Source organism: Schistocerca piceifrons, chromosome 5 (genome assembly GCF_021461385.2).
Source record: "Schistocerca piceifrons isolate TAMUIC-IGC-003096 chromosome 5, iqSchPice1.1, whole genome shotgun sequence".
NCBI classification, from domain to species: Eukaryota; Metazoa; Arthropoda; class Insecta; order Orthoptera; family Acrididae; genus Schistocerca; species Schistocerca piceifrons.
The window spans coordinates 106,304,100-106,321,784 of NC_060142.1; the positions used below are offsets into that span (position 1 = coordinate 106,304,100).

The 17,685-nt window shown below is 43.9% G+C and overlaps 1 protein-coding gene across 2 annotated transcripts in view; it reads left to right on the forward strand.

The window, feature by feature from the left end:
- Nucleotides 1-17,685, forward strand: part of LOC124798594 (cytochrome P450 6k1-like) — an 83,613-nt gene that overhangs the window by 17,658 nt on the left and 48,270 nt on the right. The window contains exon 1 of one of the 2 annotated variants that reach the window (XM_047262060.1): nucleotides 12,223-12,351. The exons of the other annotated variant lie outside the window; for it this stretch is intronic. The gene's annotated coding sequence lies outside the window, so the exon portion shown is untranslated. Of the gene's footprint in view, nucleotides 1-12,222; nucleotides 12,352-17,685 lie in introns of those variants that run through there. 2 annotated transcript variants of the gene reach the window in all.

Here is a 17,685-nt window from a genome sequence, read left to right on the forward strand (position 1 = left end):
GGTGAACATGACTGTCCCAGGCTTACTGCACAGCATTACGCCGTCGGCGGTGTGTTGATATAGAGGCGGCAGATCCGCTACGAAGTTACCTATTTCGTCATGGATGGCATGTGTAGCACAGGGACAATGCGACACCCCAGACTTCCAGAACTGCTACGGCGTGGCTCCAGGAACATGCTTCTGATTTTAAACACTTCCGCTGTCCACCAAACTCTCCAGACATGAACATTAGTCTGTGAGGGTATGTTACCAGCACGGCGGCCATTATGGAATCCGCCATCTCGGATGCAGCTAGTAATTTTCATTGTAAAGTTAGGGGGGGGGGGGGGAGCTAAGGCGACATGTGAAACATATGGAGAGCTACACGAGAAAAACAACGGTACCTTCCATCCGAGCATTGCTTTAATCGTTCTCGATTTGTGACTAATAATATTTCGTTCAGAGTGTGTGAAAGCCGGTGGCTGCACTTATTTTATTTTATTCATTTATTTTTTTTCCAAGGCTGCATTCGGAGAACTAGGGTCCGTCATCTGCTAAATTCTGTGCAGCACGGATGTTACACTTCGTCTGCACTGTGCAGCGAAATTCTCTATTGAGAAGAGATCTCAACCCAGCCGTACTCTTAGGGATTCATGAACAGCCCTGCAGGATTCATGGTGTCAGTTCCCTGCAGTACTACTTGAGACATTAGTCAAGTCCATGGCACGTCGCGTCGCAGACTTCTGCGCGCTCGAGGGGGCCGTGCACGATATTAGGCAGGTGTAGTTTCAGCAGTTTGACCCGAAATAAAGAATTTTATTTTGTGGTATGATCTGTGCAATTTCTTTAGTGAGTGGAAGTGTTCGCGTAAGTTTAAAATGAAAAGGCAGGAGAAAAGAGAGATTTCCCCAGTACAGTGTGGGTGGGGTTCACAAACAACTCCTACAGAACGCATTTTCATATCAGGGAGAATGCGGCTGAAAACGGCGACCAAATTTCGGCGACAGAGCGAATCTCTAATCCACAATGTTTGTAAATACTTAAAGCATCATGCAGACGATGTTGGTGAATCGTTAGCATCTACATACACTTTCGTTACGAAAGATTGCGGAAGGCGGCAATACTCAATAGCGATGATAGCAAGATACGCAGTGATATGTCAACGAAGAAAAATACCATTGTAAGAAAAAACCTTTCTAACGTAGAGGCTTTTTGTGTTGCAGCTTGTGGCGTTGATTTAAGAACACAGAGCGTCTGTCGAGACGGAAAATCCCAAATATCCGATTCTCCCACAAAAATATAATAAACTAGACAGTTCTTCAACCAAACTAAAGGACTTTAATAAAGGATTCGTCTTCTGGACAACATATGAATTCTACGACAATGGCGAATACCAGCATTAGCAACATTTACAAAAAAGTTAATTGAAGAAATAAATTTTACAGGATCTGCTAGGTCGGCGAGACACATATTGAATTCTACGACAATGGTGAATACCAGCATTAGCAACATTCACAAAAACGTTAACTGAAGAAATAAATTTTACAGGTTCTGCTAGACACATATTAAACGATATACACTGATGAGCAAGGAGATTTTGATCAGCGATCTACTATCGATATAAACCCGTCCAGGCAATAGGAGCCTCACCTGGTGAGGAACGACTGTTAGTTAGAGAAGTGCACCGTGCATGTAGTATCAGCGAGTGAGCTGTCCGTGTGTAGAATGGGGAATGTACGCAATACGCAATCTATCTTTTGAGTTTGACGGAGGGCAGATTTTGATGAACTGGAGGTTTGGCACGAACATTTCGGTAACTGTACCACTTGTCGGGTGTTCGAGCAGTGCTGTAGTGAGCGTCTTCAACACGTGGTGAAACCAAAGTGAAATCACGACCAGACGTCGTGGGATTGGACAGTCATCGCTCAGTACCGATATCGGACGTCGTAGGCTGGACAGACTGGTAAAACAAGAGAGGCGGCGAACTGTGGTGGAACTAACATCAGACTTTAATGCTAGACAGTGTACAAGTGTGTCTGAACACACAGTGCACCGAACATTCCCAACGATTGGCCTGAGCAGCCGACGACCCATGCATGTGCCAATGTTAACACCGTGAGATCGGCAACAACGACTGAAATGGGCACGTGACCATCGACAATGGACGTTGGCGGAGTGGGAGAATGTTGCATGGTCTGATGAAGCAGAATTCCTCATCATATCGATGGGACGCCGCGAATCCGTCGTCTTCCAGGGGAAGGTAAGCTATCGGTAGTTCCATTATTTTCTGGGGAACATTCAAGAGGAAATTCGTGAGTCCAGTGGAGTTCGTGCAAGTCTCAGTGAGGGCAAAGGAGTATCATACACTGGTTGCACACCACTCGCACCCATTCATCACGATCATGTTTCCCGACGGCAGTGGCATTTTTCAACAAGATAATGCGCCATGTCATAAGGCCAGGAGTGTAATGGAGTGGTTCGGGGAACACAGTGGTGAGTTCCAGTTGGGGTCCTGACCCCAGATCGTTAGATCTGAACCCAGTCAAATACATCTGGGCTGTGACTGAACGTGGCGTCGGAGCTCATCCTCCCGATCATCGGAATTTACGGGAATTAGGTGACTCATGTGAGCAGGTATTGTGCCTAGTCCCTCCAGCGACCTACCAAGACCTCATTGCTTCATACCACGAACCGTCGCAACTGTGCCCGGTGCCAAAAGTGGACATACCGGTTATTAGTTAAGTGGCAGTAATGTTCTGCCTGATAAATGTAAGATTTAAATGCAAGTGTAAGAATGTCGGTAGACAATTTTTAATTGAACACAACAACATAGTGGCCTCCGAAATTAAATTTTTGCGAACGATGATTACGCCGTGTACTTACAGTGACATTTGATCTGCAGGGTGCTTCACACTTCATGTTACACAGTACTGCAGGTTGTAGAGGAGAGACTTAGTAGATTAGTTATAAATAAATAAATATATATATATATATATATATATATATATATATATATAATCATAGAAAGTTTATAACGTCATCACGGAATCACCCTGGATATATATATGTGGAGAAGTGTACGGTTAATGAACGAGTTGAAAGTTATAAGCAAAACCGTCCTGATACCTCGGACACTGAAATACATGAGCTGGTACTGTTGTTGCTAAGATTGTAGGGTAGGCAACTTTCAGAGGTGGCCGTATGGACCGAGACAAGAGAAAATGTACAGTAAAATGGGATTTAAAATGCATTCCTTAAAAGATACGAGCACTTATTCAGTAGAGGAGATGTGTTTCACAGTGCCGAAGATGAACAGGTGCTCATAGCTGTTAAGATACGCATTTTAGAGCCCATGTTTACTGGATACTTTTCCCTTGTTCCTTGTTTTGGTCCATACTAACACCTCTGAAAGGTGTACCCTACAATTTTAGCAATAACAGTGCCGGTAGATGTATTACACTGTCAGAGAAATCAGAACGGTTTTCGTTTGTAACTTTCAACTCGTTCGTTTCCGGTAGATGGTCCCTTACCTCACATTGATACATGTATAATTCTCCATCATCCTAGAAAGCTTGTAACACCATCGCGGAATGGCCCTGTATATACATACATTTACAGGTGACACCGTCTATAGCTTTGATGTTCCGTACCGTCGTTGTATGACGTTTCTGGACGTGGGTTCCTATGTAAAAATGGGTGTGGTAAATCCTGTCTACGACATCTAGAAGTATGTAACATGAATTGTGAAACACCCTGTATATTCCATTTGTATGAAACTTGCGTTGCTCAGTACCACTCAGTAAAGTATCTCTGGCAGAATTCGATCCAAACTGGAGGCAAAGCTGCGTCCCCTGCAGCGTTTTACGTTTCGTTTCGTGCGATCTCCACGTCTTGAGAGGTGAATGCTAGGTTACAAGGTAGAGTGAAAAAAGAAATCGTGCTGGGATTAGATCCTACAGCCCTTCGGCTCGTAGCCAGACGCTTTAGCACATTTTCTTAAAAAAAAAAAAAAAAAAAAAAAAGGTCCCTGGTCCTACCAACAACAGTACGTGGATCACCCATATGAGCGTCTGTCGCGCAGACCACTTCCCTTCCAACTAATTCTCTAAAATTGCAAGTTAAACTTGCTACTCAAAAAGAAATAAAACAAAAACTGGAGTTATTCTTACATGGTACCACGACTTACACTTACCAAAATAAGAAAAAGACTTTTTCCCTTTTCAGACGTTGCCAGCTACTACATTTTTTGAAAAGACCAACATTGCCACAAAAATGAGATAAACTGTGAAAAAGTATACCTCAAAAGCGGCCACGATTAGAATGCTACAAGGGCCGGTTACCTCAACCGATACCGTGACGACGAAGCATGAGGTTCAGCATGCTGGTGAATAAGTCGCGACGCTGCGGCAGGAACAAACACTTCCAAAACGCAGTGGCCACATATTGCTGTGTGGCAAGTGGGTCCGTGTCGCCCCCATCATTCAAAATGTAATGAACGTAGTGGCCCAACAGCGATGCAGTCGTATTTGAATCTGCCCTCGGAAGAGTCTGGACACAGCAGGATATCAGTCGAAAAGGCAGTCTCATCAGATCGAGTCAGATACGCTAATTGCTTTTAAGCCAGTGACATTTCACTTCGTGACCATGACAGGCAAATCTATGTTGTAGCGTGTATACGGCGCGACAGCTACTGCATTAGTCCGTGACACTAAGACATGTACGAAATAGGCGCTATTGATGGGTGACAGGTTGTGTACCACCTAATACAACAGAAAAGTTAAGATGAAACCACAGCGTCTTCCAAGAACTTTGCGGTGATGCCTTTTCAACAGGCGCCGTATAGTTAATCCCTTCGTGACGCATTAACAAAAATGTGGTGGTGAGATGCTGCCCCTGTAATCAGCCCCCTAATAACTGACAGTAATATAAACTAGTTTTGAACGTGCGAATTGCTTGAGGGATAGTCAGCACTGTTGGCCACACAGATAACACAGACGCTTTTCATTGAATAACGGTAAGTCCGAATCCACGAGGAAATACGCACGCCCAGCCACCTCATATCGCAATGGAAAGATGTGATGCTTCCATAAATAACGACTAGACAGTTACTTTAGTTTCCTAGCCATCATTGTGTGAAGCAGAGAGATCTGAGCGATGTGATATGCTTTGCCAAAAATGTTGGTAACGAGGATCCGAATTTTCTGAAGCAGATTAAAGGAACCCCGTTCAATTTCCAAGATAGCACCTTACATGTTCCAGTTAAGTTTAGGCATTTCGAGTAGAGACTGCTCAATTATGGCTCTCGAAGATCGATTACTGTCGCCCTCGAAATGACAGCATTCTCGAAACTCCATAATTTCATCATCCAGCACTTGCCTTCATTGATTCGGATGCTAGATACAAGGGAAATGCCATCCAACATAGCCCAGACCAACGAATTTTCAGCAGGAGAACAGAGTAACTCAACCAGATCCTCCACATATATGCATCGGGATCGTCATACCCAAGAAATTCCATACTCGTAACGGAGCGACGATCCTTGGAAAAAGGAGCACAAGTGATATAACAACCAACGACAGTGGAAACGTGCTTCCATAAGGAAAATCCCTATCGATACTAATTGAGGGTGTCAGTTGGCCATTGACAGCTACAGAAGCTTGGATACCCGTAAACAAATTAGACAAGACGCTGTGCACGTCAGTTGTAAACCCATCGGCCTCCAGTACCTGCAGAAGGAAGCCATGGCTCATCTCGTCAAACGCCTTGTCAAAATCCAAAAAGACAGAGCATTAGGTACAGAAGTAACAGTGGCCACAAGTATGACACCTAGAATTTCAGCTACTCCAGTCAGAACTGTACGACCAGGAATACATCTTTGATGGCCTGCAACAACTTTCTCCAGCAACCCAGACAACCGGCTATTCACCGCCCTCGCCACCGACTAATAATCAAAATCTAAGTAATCAGGTGAAATTTATCAATTCCTGCCTGAGGAGAACTCCTAGGAATTAACACGACTTTGTTAACTTCAAACGAGATGGGCACTAATCCCTCTCTCAACAATTCTATCAAAAACAATGTGAAAGTAGTACCCAACAAACGACAAAAACGTACATAAATCTTTCTAGGCAGACCATCCAATCCAAGCGACTTACCAAAAGGCGATCTGACAACAGGGTTATAGACGTCGCGCATCTAAACTCGCAGGATTATGAGTAAGTGCATGTCTAGGAACCAGAGCTCGAACAAACAAATCGTATGACATAGTGACATGAATGAGTACCTCACACAGGCCACACAGAATTGATGTAAAGCATGTAATGTGTCTTTCTGTGCCACCACAACATTGCCATCCTCGGTCTTGAGAGAAAAGAGACACAACCATCGACGACGAACATGATGTCGAATCAGATTATGTAGAGTAGTCAGTCCACAGATGCTAAATACTTTGCTGTCGTGCGACCTCACCACCATATCATGATCATGATCATCATCATCACTATCGTCTAGGCCAATAGTCGTGACATGTCTGATGTAACCAAAGAAGGAAGCAATGTGGGGAACGCTTCACAATCGAAACACCTTTCCCCACATCGAGACGAAGTGGGTGTTAAGGCTATGAAACCCGGTATGCGATGTATCTAATGTTTCATTTGCGTTTCTCATAAACTGCGTACTGCGTGTGAAGAATCTGAGTGTAATACTGATAGCCATAATTTGTTTCCATGCATCAGATCAAGAGCGCCGAAAGATGGGCATTTCAAAACTGAATCTGAATACGTTAGTGCAAATGTCGGACTCTTGATGTTGTCATGGGACTTTACTCTGTAGGTGAAATATGGATTCACCATTAGACTGTGGAGGCCAGTCCACAGTAGGAAAAGACGAATGCAGACGTTGAAAAGTCTTCAAATAGAGTGTACGCCGTTTGGTTGTAGGGGAAAAGCTATGAAGACTCATTTTGGTCTAAGGAGTTCCATTTATACCTCGGTGTAAAGAAAAGGGTACACCTGTGGCGAAGCTACCTGTTAATAGAGATAGTAATTCATAGGGAATAAGACCCCAGTCAGTTAAAGAACGTTGACGAGAGACTGAAGTTTTCGGATTGGCTCAGTAGCGCCTCCTCATCTCATTCCCTTAACGCCTAGGAGGACTGGCTCACTAATAGAAGCCCACAGCAAGCACTCGAAGATACATCACGAATCATGCTGTTGTTATGGTATTCACGAAAAACGTTCAGCCCATTGTATGAAAGGGGGCTGTAAGAGATACTGTATCAGTAAACAAACGCTGGCATCATTACCATGACTTCGTTTCACATATAAAATTATAAATTTTCTATGAGATTCTGTACTAAATTTTTCGCCTCTACTGGTATTGTGGACTATGGGACACAAAGTGTCTTCTTCCTTACGAGTATTTCGAATGAAATTGTATGTTACTTTATTCTCAGAATAGGAACTGAAAATCTGTTCTACCACAAGAAAGTCATTGCTTACAAAAATTGTGTCTGTTGTGGAATATTTCTGTGAATTGTAAGCATTTGCTACCATTGTTCCCATATCAGTCTTGCCGCAAAAACTGACTACGTACAATTTAACTTGGTTTGTGATGACGGTCACTATATTGGAACGACGAAACTCGTATCTCTCAACAAGTGTCTTAAAATATTTCCAACTACAAAGCACACTTGTAACGCTAACGACGTAATTAATAACTAGCCTTTCTGTTTCCTTAACTTTAAGTAGCAGAATAACTACTGAAAAATAAAGTTACACATCATGGCCTCATGACAATTCTTTGGTAGATTTTGCTTGACATTCAGCACGGTGTGACACACAGCCCCGTCTCCAATCGTCTTTTTATTTTTTGGGAACAATGATTTAATCTTTCTCTTGCTTTCCGGAGGAAATACGTTCAAATCCTTAGCATACTGCCGGCCGCTGTGGCCGAGCGGTTCCAGGCGCTTCAGTCCGGAACCAAGCTGCTGCTATGGTTGCAGGTTTGAATCTCGTCTCGGGAATGGATGAGTGTGATGTCCTTAGCTTAGTTAGGTTTAAGTAGTTCTAAGTCTAGGGGACTGATGACCTCTGATGTTAAGTCCCATAGTCCTTAGAGCCATTTGAACCTTTGCAGACTAGTCTAATTTACGACTTCCGTATTTCTCTCTAAACTACTGAAGTCAAATTCTGGATTGGTTTCTTTGATAAGGACACAGCGAATATACTTCGCCATCGTCGTTCAATAGGAGTTTGTGCGGAGTGTGTCATGACGACGTCGTCGGCGGAATGTTAACCGCCAGTAATTCTCTTCTGTCCATTTTTAAATTAAATTTATTTCCCTCGCATTGATCCTCCTTCGGCATTCTGGGATGTGATTATTCAAAGCTGAATTAGTACTGCTGGTAATTGAAATTGGGGCACCACGAAGGCATCCAGCGTGTTACAAACATCATGCTGGGGTGCTGGGATACGCGGATTTCCAGCGCTACTGCAGGTATGAGTAACACCATCTACATCCTGCATATAAGGAGAGTTTCCACGGTGGGTTTGTCATCCAGAAATGGCACCTGAATGTTGGTCGTTCGAGAGAAAATCGTGTCATGCCTCGCATAAGAAGCAGAAACGTCTGCCAGGCGTGACTTAATTCTACAGCTTTAGGATGTTTTCCCATGGTAGACTGGTGTCTAATGTTCTGTGTAATTTCTCCTAGTGCTGCTCTAGGTGCGACGACTGTCATGGGATTATGTAATCGATGAGTTCAAGAGAGCCATTTTCAATGCCCTGCAGGATCTCAGCAGCTCCAGTGACTAGCGCCCGATAGGACAGGTACGGTCAGAGAAATTGCTGTGCCGGATCTCACAGCCACGTCACGTGCCTTGAATCAGGAAGTGGGTTCGACTGCAATCAGACCAGCGTCTAGAGTGAGGCAAAGTGCTGCTTATCCGCTCTCCCCCTCAGCTCTCGCAGGCATTCTTTGCAGGTGTCTACTGTAAATTGTGTCTATTTAATATGCACACTTACGCGGCAACATCACTGCCCGTTAAATAATTAAAATTGTGATTTAGTGTCCCAATGTACCACCGTGTCTGGTATTTTCCTGCAAATTCCCTATTTCCACGCGGGTCATTACTCAAACAGTTTACGTCACGTAGAAAATGTAAAGTATGTTTAAAAAAACTTTGTAGTCTTCAGCCACTACGAAGCGATTTAGAGACGCCCCCAACAAGCCTGCAGTGATTTCTAGAAGTGGACAGCACATGGCGCATTGGCTTCTACGCAGCTAATAAGCGAAACTCCCGATCGCACCCACCTCAGATTTGGCAGTAAGAGGGCTCTGCAGACAGCCCGTCAAAAACTGAACACGGATCAAGCGCGAAAACAGGAGAAAGGTATACAGAACGGTGGAAAAAAAGCTGAATAGAAACAGTGAACAGTTTAAGCAAAAGAAGTATAACACTATGCTGAAAAAAACATGACGTCGTGATCACGTAGTCACGATATGGGACTGCAAGGGGGGAGAGTCGTGTTCGGATTCCCGTAGCGCCAATTGTTTTTTCCTCTCTGTATTCAAATTTGTGTCTGTGTCAAGGTGTAACGTCCGTTTGTAACAGCGAGGTGTGAGGTACCTCGTATCTGTTCTACGCAAGTAGCATGTTATAAAGTGGCTTTCGAATGAGAACTGCAATCGTTTGATGACAAGGCGATAAGTGAACCGGATCCTCCGCCGGAAAACACGTCTGATGTGTCATAAACGGCATTAGTATGTGTGTCTTATGATAGGAATCTCTTATCGACGCTCTTAATTTATACGCGGATGAGTGACGCGCTATCCAATGGACCATATTACCAGTAAATCTGAGGGGTGTGTGATGGGGAATTTCCCTTGTAAGAGTCATGCTCTGCTACTCTAGAAAAGACTTCCACAAGCCACAACGGACATCACCCTCTCTGGCACAACAGTACATTGGACGAGTACAGCTAAGTATCTTGGTGTCATCCTCAGTGAGCTACTCAACAACGAACATCCATGGAACGCAGCCTACAAGTGCAGATATGTCTCTAGTGATTGCTACAGCAGCAGAAGAAGGCGTTGAGAAAGATCTGTCACATCCCGCTGCACGTCCACCCCTTCTGATAAAACCGGAAGCACAATGACAGGAAGTGGTCCACGGGGTTCAGGAGCAAGCTAAGGAATTTCAGCACACTGCACAAATTTTGGAGAGTGCGCTAATTCGTAGCCTTGGACATCAGAATCCACGAATCGACCGCTACAAGTGGTTCGTGCTGCAACTAGTAAGACACCAGTGCCGTTACCGTATTATCTGGTAACGACGGAAGACAAAGAACGAAGGCCTTAGATTAGAAAGGTAATAAGACGGTGGTGTACTCCTGAGTTTCTCACGCCATAGACAATGTTTAAATAACTTAGAGGAATGCAGCCAGACGAAATCATCGATAACAGCCGATATTTCGACGGGAGGAAACCCTTCCACTTTCAAGGCAATACTGTAGAAAGCAAGTACTGTGCAAGGGAGTTTACAACCTCGAGTAAACGTAAAAAACGGTGAGCACTGAGCAAGGGAGTTCATAACCTCGACTAAAGATAAAAAAACACACACACAAACTACTGTAAACACTAGCGCCATCACAAACCATAGATGACCGACCTCAGGAGTTATCGATAACGAAATTAATAATAGACTGGTGTGGTACCATAAAATGTGTCCCTCTGTTTTTTGACAAAAGAGAGCAGAATTCCAAGTAGAATATAACAAAACCCACCATATGTATTTATAAGGTTACTTGCTATTTTAATTTCAGCAGATTCCTTAATAACACCGTCCGAATAGCTGGAAGTGCGTGCCATAATCTCCGTGTTGTTACATTCCATAGGATGACGGGACCGTGACAAGAAAATGTTGTGCAATGGCGGAGTTGCTCTGTTGTTGTAAGCGTGTGAGGCACTTATGCTCAATACGCCGGTCCTCCACAGCACTGATAGTCTAGCCTATGTATAACACGCCACAACTGCAAGGAATACGCTAAACACCCGCCTTACTGAATCCACGATCATCCTCTACGAAATCTAAAAGCACCCTGATCGTGGTTGGTGATCGAAAAAGATACTTCACATTATATTTCTTCAAAATGCTGTTCGACTTGCTCCCTGTGTGAGGCAAAAGGCCGTAGACTTTGGTGCCACCTCGGAATAATCATCATTCACCCGGTGCCCGGTTGGTCGATAACGCAACACACGTCTCTGATGCTGTAGGAGGATGTTGAAAATTAAATAGACTGGTTAGGTAAGAAATGATGAGGTTGTCCCCAGGATTGGCGAGAAGAGGAATATCTGAGGAACAGTGAGACGAAAAAAGGGACAGGCTGATATGAGATGTGTTTAGAAATCGGGGAATTAGTTCCATGATAGGTCTAAGGCGCTGCAGTCATGGACTGTGCGGCTGGTCCCGGCGGAGGTTCGAGTCCTCCCTCGGGCATGGGTGTGTGTGATGTCCTTAGGATAATTTAGGTTAAGTAGTGTGTAAGCTTCAGGACTAATAACCTTAGCAGTTAAGTCCCATAAGATTTCACACAAACAGTTCAATGATACTTGACGGAGTTGTAGAGGGGAAATAATGTAGAAGAGGGTACAGATTGGAATAAATCCAAGAAATAACTGAGAACGTTATGTGCAACTGCTAATTTGAGATTAAGAGATTGGCACAGGAGAGGAATTCGTGGGGGGCGTATTAACCCATACAGAAGATCGATGACTCACCCCAAAAAGTCAGCTAAAACAAGGCACGTTTTCCGCTTAAACTTTTATTTACTAATGCTGGAGACACCATCGCAGGCTACTAAACCTCCGACACAAGTTTCAGACTTAAAATAAGCTCAACACGCCGAAATGTCCATACGTATCCGCGCAACGGTACGATTGTGACGTCATGAGAACGGCTGCCTGACACCGCGTAGTCAAGTTTGTTACTGAGCTTATAGCAGGGAAGAGTTGGCCCTGTTCGCTATATTTGTTACAAATGCCAACGAAGTGTGGTCTGTGTAAATGAAAGAAAATCAGCCTCATACCGATATTTCAGGTACGTGCAGAGCGCAGTATAATCGAATGCGTGCATCGTAGTGTCTTCCCGTGTGGGTGACTGGGAAACGGACTCTGGCCTTGAGGTGGATCCGCCACCGTTATCGCAGGCGGCGTCTGACGCGTCACGATGCACGCCGCGTCCTCCTAGATTTAAACGCGGCATCCAGGTGACGGCAGGACAGTCTCCTCTCGGCAACTGCGGCGCAGTTCAGACCCCGGAAAGTGCAGCCGCCACCGCCGGCCCAGCTACCAGACGCTGCTTGCCCGTTACAGGTCGGTGCGCTTTTGGCTACAAGTACCCTGTGCGGTACATCTAGCATGTCAGTATTTAACATCAGTGGTGCTACTTTTCATTCTATGTTCTCGTTACAAGTAAATTCGTCATGTCGGCCATTGTGGCCGAGCGGGTCTAGGCGCTTCAGTCCGGATTCGCGTTGCTGCTGCTGCGTTCGCAGGTTCGAATCCTGCCTCGGCCATGGATGTGTGTGATGTCCTTAGGTTAGTTAGATTTAAGCAGTTCTAAGTCGAGGGCACTGATGGCCTCAGATGTTAAGTCCAATAGTGCTTAGAGCCATTGGAACTATCGTTTTTGAAAGTCGTCGACGTCGGGGCGGAAGGTGATTATGGGTAAAGACAGTAGGACCCTAACTGATAATGTCTACTTTGGTGAAGGTCAGAGAAAGAAAGTTAGTGTGTACTGAGTAACAAATGCTCTCTCCTATCATGACGCTCAGATGCTAAGGATAAATAAGACAATGCCTCACAGTATTTAATCGTGTCAGTGGAAACCAGTTCGAATAACTGAAAAGCCAGGACAAATGCATTTAAGAATAGTTTACAAGAGACGTTCTAGGATAAAATGTATAATGAACCAAATGCTAACATAAAATTTAATTCATTCCATAGTAAACTCATGTCATTATTTGAAAACTCTTTCCATATAAATTAATCAGAAAGGACATGAAAGAACTACGTAAAAAACCACGGATGACTACAGGGATTATAGACCGAGGTGCCAAAAGTCGTAGGGTAGCTCCTAATATCGTGTCGGACTGCCTTTTGACCGATTTTGTGCAGCAGTAGGAGGTGGAATTGACTCACCAAGTTGTTGGAGATCTGATAGAAAAATACTGAGCCATACGGCTTCTATGGCCGTCTATTAATTGCGAAAGTGTTTCTGGCGCAGGATTTTGTGCACCAGCTGATCTCTCGATTACCTGCCATAAGCGTTCGATGGGATTCATGTAGAGCGATCAGGGTGGCAAAATCATTCGCTCAAATTGTCCAAGAATGTTCTTCAAACAAAACGCGAACAACTGTGGACTGGAGACACGGGCGTAGTCATCCACAAAAATTCCATCGTTGTTTGGGAACACAAAGTCCATGAATGGCTGAAAATGGTCTCCAAGTAGACTAACATAACCATTTCCAATCAATGATCGGTACAGTTGGACCAGAGGACGTAATTCATTCCATGTAAACATCGCCCACACACATACAGAGCTACCACAAGCTTGCGCAGTGCGTTGTTGATAACTTGTGTCCATGGCTTCGTGGGATCTGCACCACACTCGATCCTTATCATCAGCTCTTACCAACTGAAATTCTGACGCATCTCCCCAAGCCACTGTTTTCCAGTCGTCTAGGGTTCCACTGATTTGGTCACGAACCAAGGAGAGGCGCTGCAGGCGCTTTCATACTGTAAGCAAAAGTACTTGCGTCCGTGGTCTGCTGTCATAGCCCATTAACGCCAAATTTCGCCACACTGTCGTAACGGATACGTACCTCGTATGTCGCCCATTTATTTCTGCGGTCATTTCTGTGCTTGTCTGTTGGCACTGACAACTCTACACAAACGCCGCTGCTCTTGGTAGCTAAGTGAAGCCATCGACCACTGCCTCGTACGTGGTGAGAGGCAATGGCCGAAATTTGGTATACTCGACACACTGATTTGCAAGATTCTTGAGTTCCATGTTGTCCCTATGCAAATAAATTTGTGGATGACAACGTTTGACGCCTAATGGAGAAGTTTCCGGGTGTGTAAACTTACCCAAATAGCCTTGTGCATTGACCTTTCTCCCTATACCATGTCCGCAACCTATGGATGACACACTGAGAGGCATTGGCATCTATAGCAACATTACAGAAATTTCATCCATTTTGCTTCAAACAGACCGCCCTTGCAACATGTACTTAATTCAAATGCCACAGTCTATGCGCCCGTTTAAATACAACGTCCACAAGTGACATCTACCATCTGTGTACCTCATTAGAAAACACTGGTGCACCAGTACTCACTTTCTTCTGAGGAGTCACCTAACACTGTAGTGCATAACACAGCGAATACATGGCGAATGATTTTAATTGTTGTCTACAGTGAAAGCGAAGATCTCACACCATGAAGTAAGACCACAAGTAACCCCTACGTCAAAATAGATTTAACATATCACAAGTTTGTAGACGTTTTTCTCTTATTATTTTGAAGAGTATATATTACGTATCTATTCACAATAGATATATATTAAAAGTAGACGTATAAAATATACCTGAATTCGAATGCACTGTTGCGTCATAATTTCGAAGCAATTGGTGCAGAACTTTAAGAGCTTTAATGTCTTGAACTAACCACATTTAAATTTTTATATAAATTTCCGCTGTAGTTATTACATATGGGGTGTAACAGGTATAAGTGCAGACATTTCTATTGGTGACTGAGGACTGTGTAGCAAACAACATTACATCAATATTTACATCATTTGCGACTAAAAATTATAGCTATTACAAGTTGTATGTTTTTAGGTAGGCTAGTATCTCCGAGTAGGTGTGGCATCAATAAGCCACTAATGCTTATTTTCCTCTGGGCAGCAGGTCAGATGTTACAATGTGGACGTGTTGACGCAAAACGGTTGGTCTATACTGACAGGAGCAGTCCACTTGGTGGTGCAGTTACGCGGTGCAGAAAGCGTCAGATCGTAAATTTTGTAATGTGCTTGTGGGACGAATGTTTGACGCAGAGAAACATAAACAACATATTGTGTGCGTATGTATCAGTGTACAACATGTAAAAATGTCTTTACTTATACCCGTTAGAGCATGTGTATTTATTTATGGTAGGCATCGTCTATATTATAGTATGGAAATACCATTTTGCGCTAACTATCGTTTGACTGTCTAAGGGAACGGTCAAGCCATGATTAGTGTAATCAAAGGAACAGAGGTAGTCATTTTGATAGAAGTCTTGATAAGGGAGCACTTTTGTCAGGGTCGGTTCATGTCAGAACAGCCAAGCAATTGACTGCTGTTTATTTTCCGGCTCGTACTAACACACACATAGATTCAGGTGATTCAGCTTTATGGTGAGCTTATCACCAGGTATAAAGCTTGTCTAAAATTGTCTACAAACAGAGCTGAAACGAGGATTAAATATTTTTGAGCGTTGATGGGGTGACAGAACGAGCATACTCTGGGCGCGGGTTTCAGTCAAGCAATGTAGCGTTTTGTCAGACCGACATCTTGCTCAATAGCGACGCAGCTCTGTGGGAGATGAAGAGCCTTCGGGAAGTTTCCAAAGGGCTAATGTATGAGATAGTACTCGTCTTCCACGTTAAAAGGCCTCCTTCGGCCGCATACAGGGGGTTAATTTTTGCCGTAACATACCTCCCAAAGAATTGTTTTTTGAAATCACTGGAACAAGTTCGCTCTGGTAATTTGAAAATAGAAAACTTGTATTAAACCACAGTGTAACTATAATTTACCGCTGTACCTGAACGTGACAAAGGCTCAAATGGCTCTGAGAACTATGGGACTCAACTTCTGAGGTCATCAGTCCCCTAGAACTTAGAACTACTTAAACCTAACTAACCTAAGGACATCACACACATCCATGCCCGAGGCAGGATTCGAACCTGCGACCGTAGCGGTCTCGCGGTTCCAGACTGCAGCGCCTAGAACCGCTCGGCCAAGAACGTGACAAAGGAAGATGAACGTCGGTGTGATGAGAAGAGGCATGATAGTGTCCGACCGTGTGTGTGTGTGTGTGTGTGTGTGTGTGTGTGTGTGTGTGTGGGTGTGTGTGGGTTTCTGCACCCAACTTAAGTTGAGCTTCGTTCCAAAGTTGTGATTGGTCCAAATCGGTAGCCTTCTTGTCAACAGTGTTTTGTTTATGATTGCCAGCAACATCGGCGATCTAGTAGCATGGCGACGTCTCGTGCCAAGTGTATCAATGAGCTACGGTTGTTTGCTGATGATGCCGTGGTGTACGGTAAGGTGTCGAAGTTTAGTGACTGTAGGAAGATACAAGACGATTTAGACAAAATTTTCAGTTGGTGGGGTGAATGGCAGCTGGCCCTAAATGTGGAAACATGTAAGTTGGTGCGGATGAATAGAAAGGTCACACCTGTAATGTCCAGATACAGTAGTACTAGTGTCCTGCTTGAAACAGACATATGTTTTAAATATCTGGGCGTAACGTTGCAAAGCGATGTGAGGTGCAACGAGCATGTGAGAACTTTGGTAGGGAGGGCGAACCGTCAACTTCGGTTTATTGGGAGAACTGTGGAAAATTGTGATCCATCTGTAAAGGAGACTGCATACAGGATAGTGGTGCGACCTGTACTTGAGGATTGCTGGAGTGTTTGGGAGCCGCGCCAGGTCGGATTGAAGTAAAACATTGAAGAGGTTCGCTACATTTGTCACCGGTAGGTTCGAACAACACGTAAGTGTTGCTCCAGGAACTCAAATGGGTATCCCTGGAGGGAAGGCTGAGTTATTTTGAGAAACACTATTGAGGAAATTTTGAGAAGCGGCAATTGAAGCTGATTGCCGAACGATTCTACTGACGCCAACATAGATTCCGCGTAAGAATCACCAAGATAAGATGCGAGAAATTAGGGTTGATACAGAAACATATAGATGGTCGTTTTTCCCTCGCTCTATTTTCGAGTGGAACAGGATAGCAAATAACTAGTAGTGATACAGGGTATCCTCCGCCACGCACCGTGCTGTGGCTTGCGGAGTGGCTGTGCAGATATAGATATGTAGATGTAAATGTAGATGTAATAAATTACTTAACGAGTGTTTGAACATAAGCATCTGTATAATTTGCTTTGACGAAATCTTGTTTATATTACATCTTGTCGTTTTGATGGTTTGATTAAATGAGATAGTTCTTTAAAAACTTGACTTTCAGAACATTGGTTAGTAAAAATAATTTCGACACTCGACACCTGTGATTTTTAAGACCTGCATGTGGCAGAGGCTGGCGGGGTCGGGGTGGCGTCGGGTACGGAAAGGGGCGAGGCGGTTGGGTGGAGGGAGGGAAGGAAGGACGTGCGGTGTTGGGTGCTCGAAGGGGTGCGTTCTTGCACCTATAATTTTATTGGTTAAAAACAGTCTTGTTTGCAATTTTAGTTTTTTTATTTTTCAACGACGCATTTCGCCTTATTTAGGCATCTTCAGGTTATCTAAATAGAAGACAGAGAAGAAATACATCTATTTAACAATCGCGATCGCGTTGTGCAGACTTGGATAACCTATAAGCATGTATAAACAGATCACCTAGTGAAAATATAAACAGATCACCTATTGAAAGAGCAAATATCTTAATTT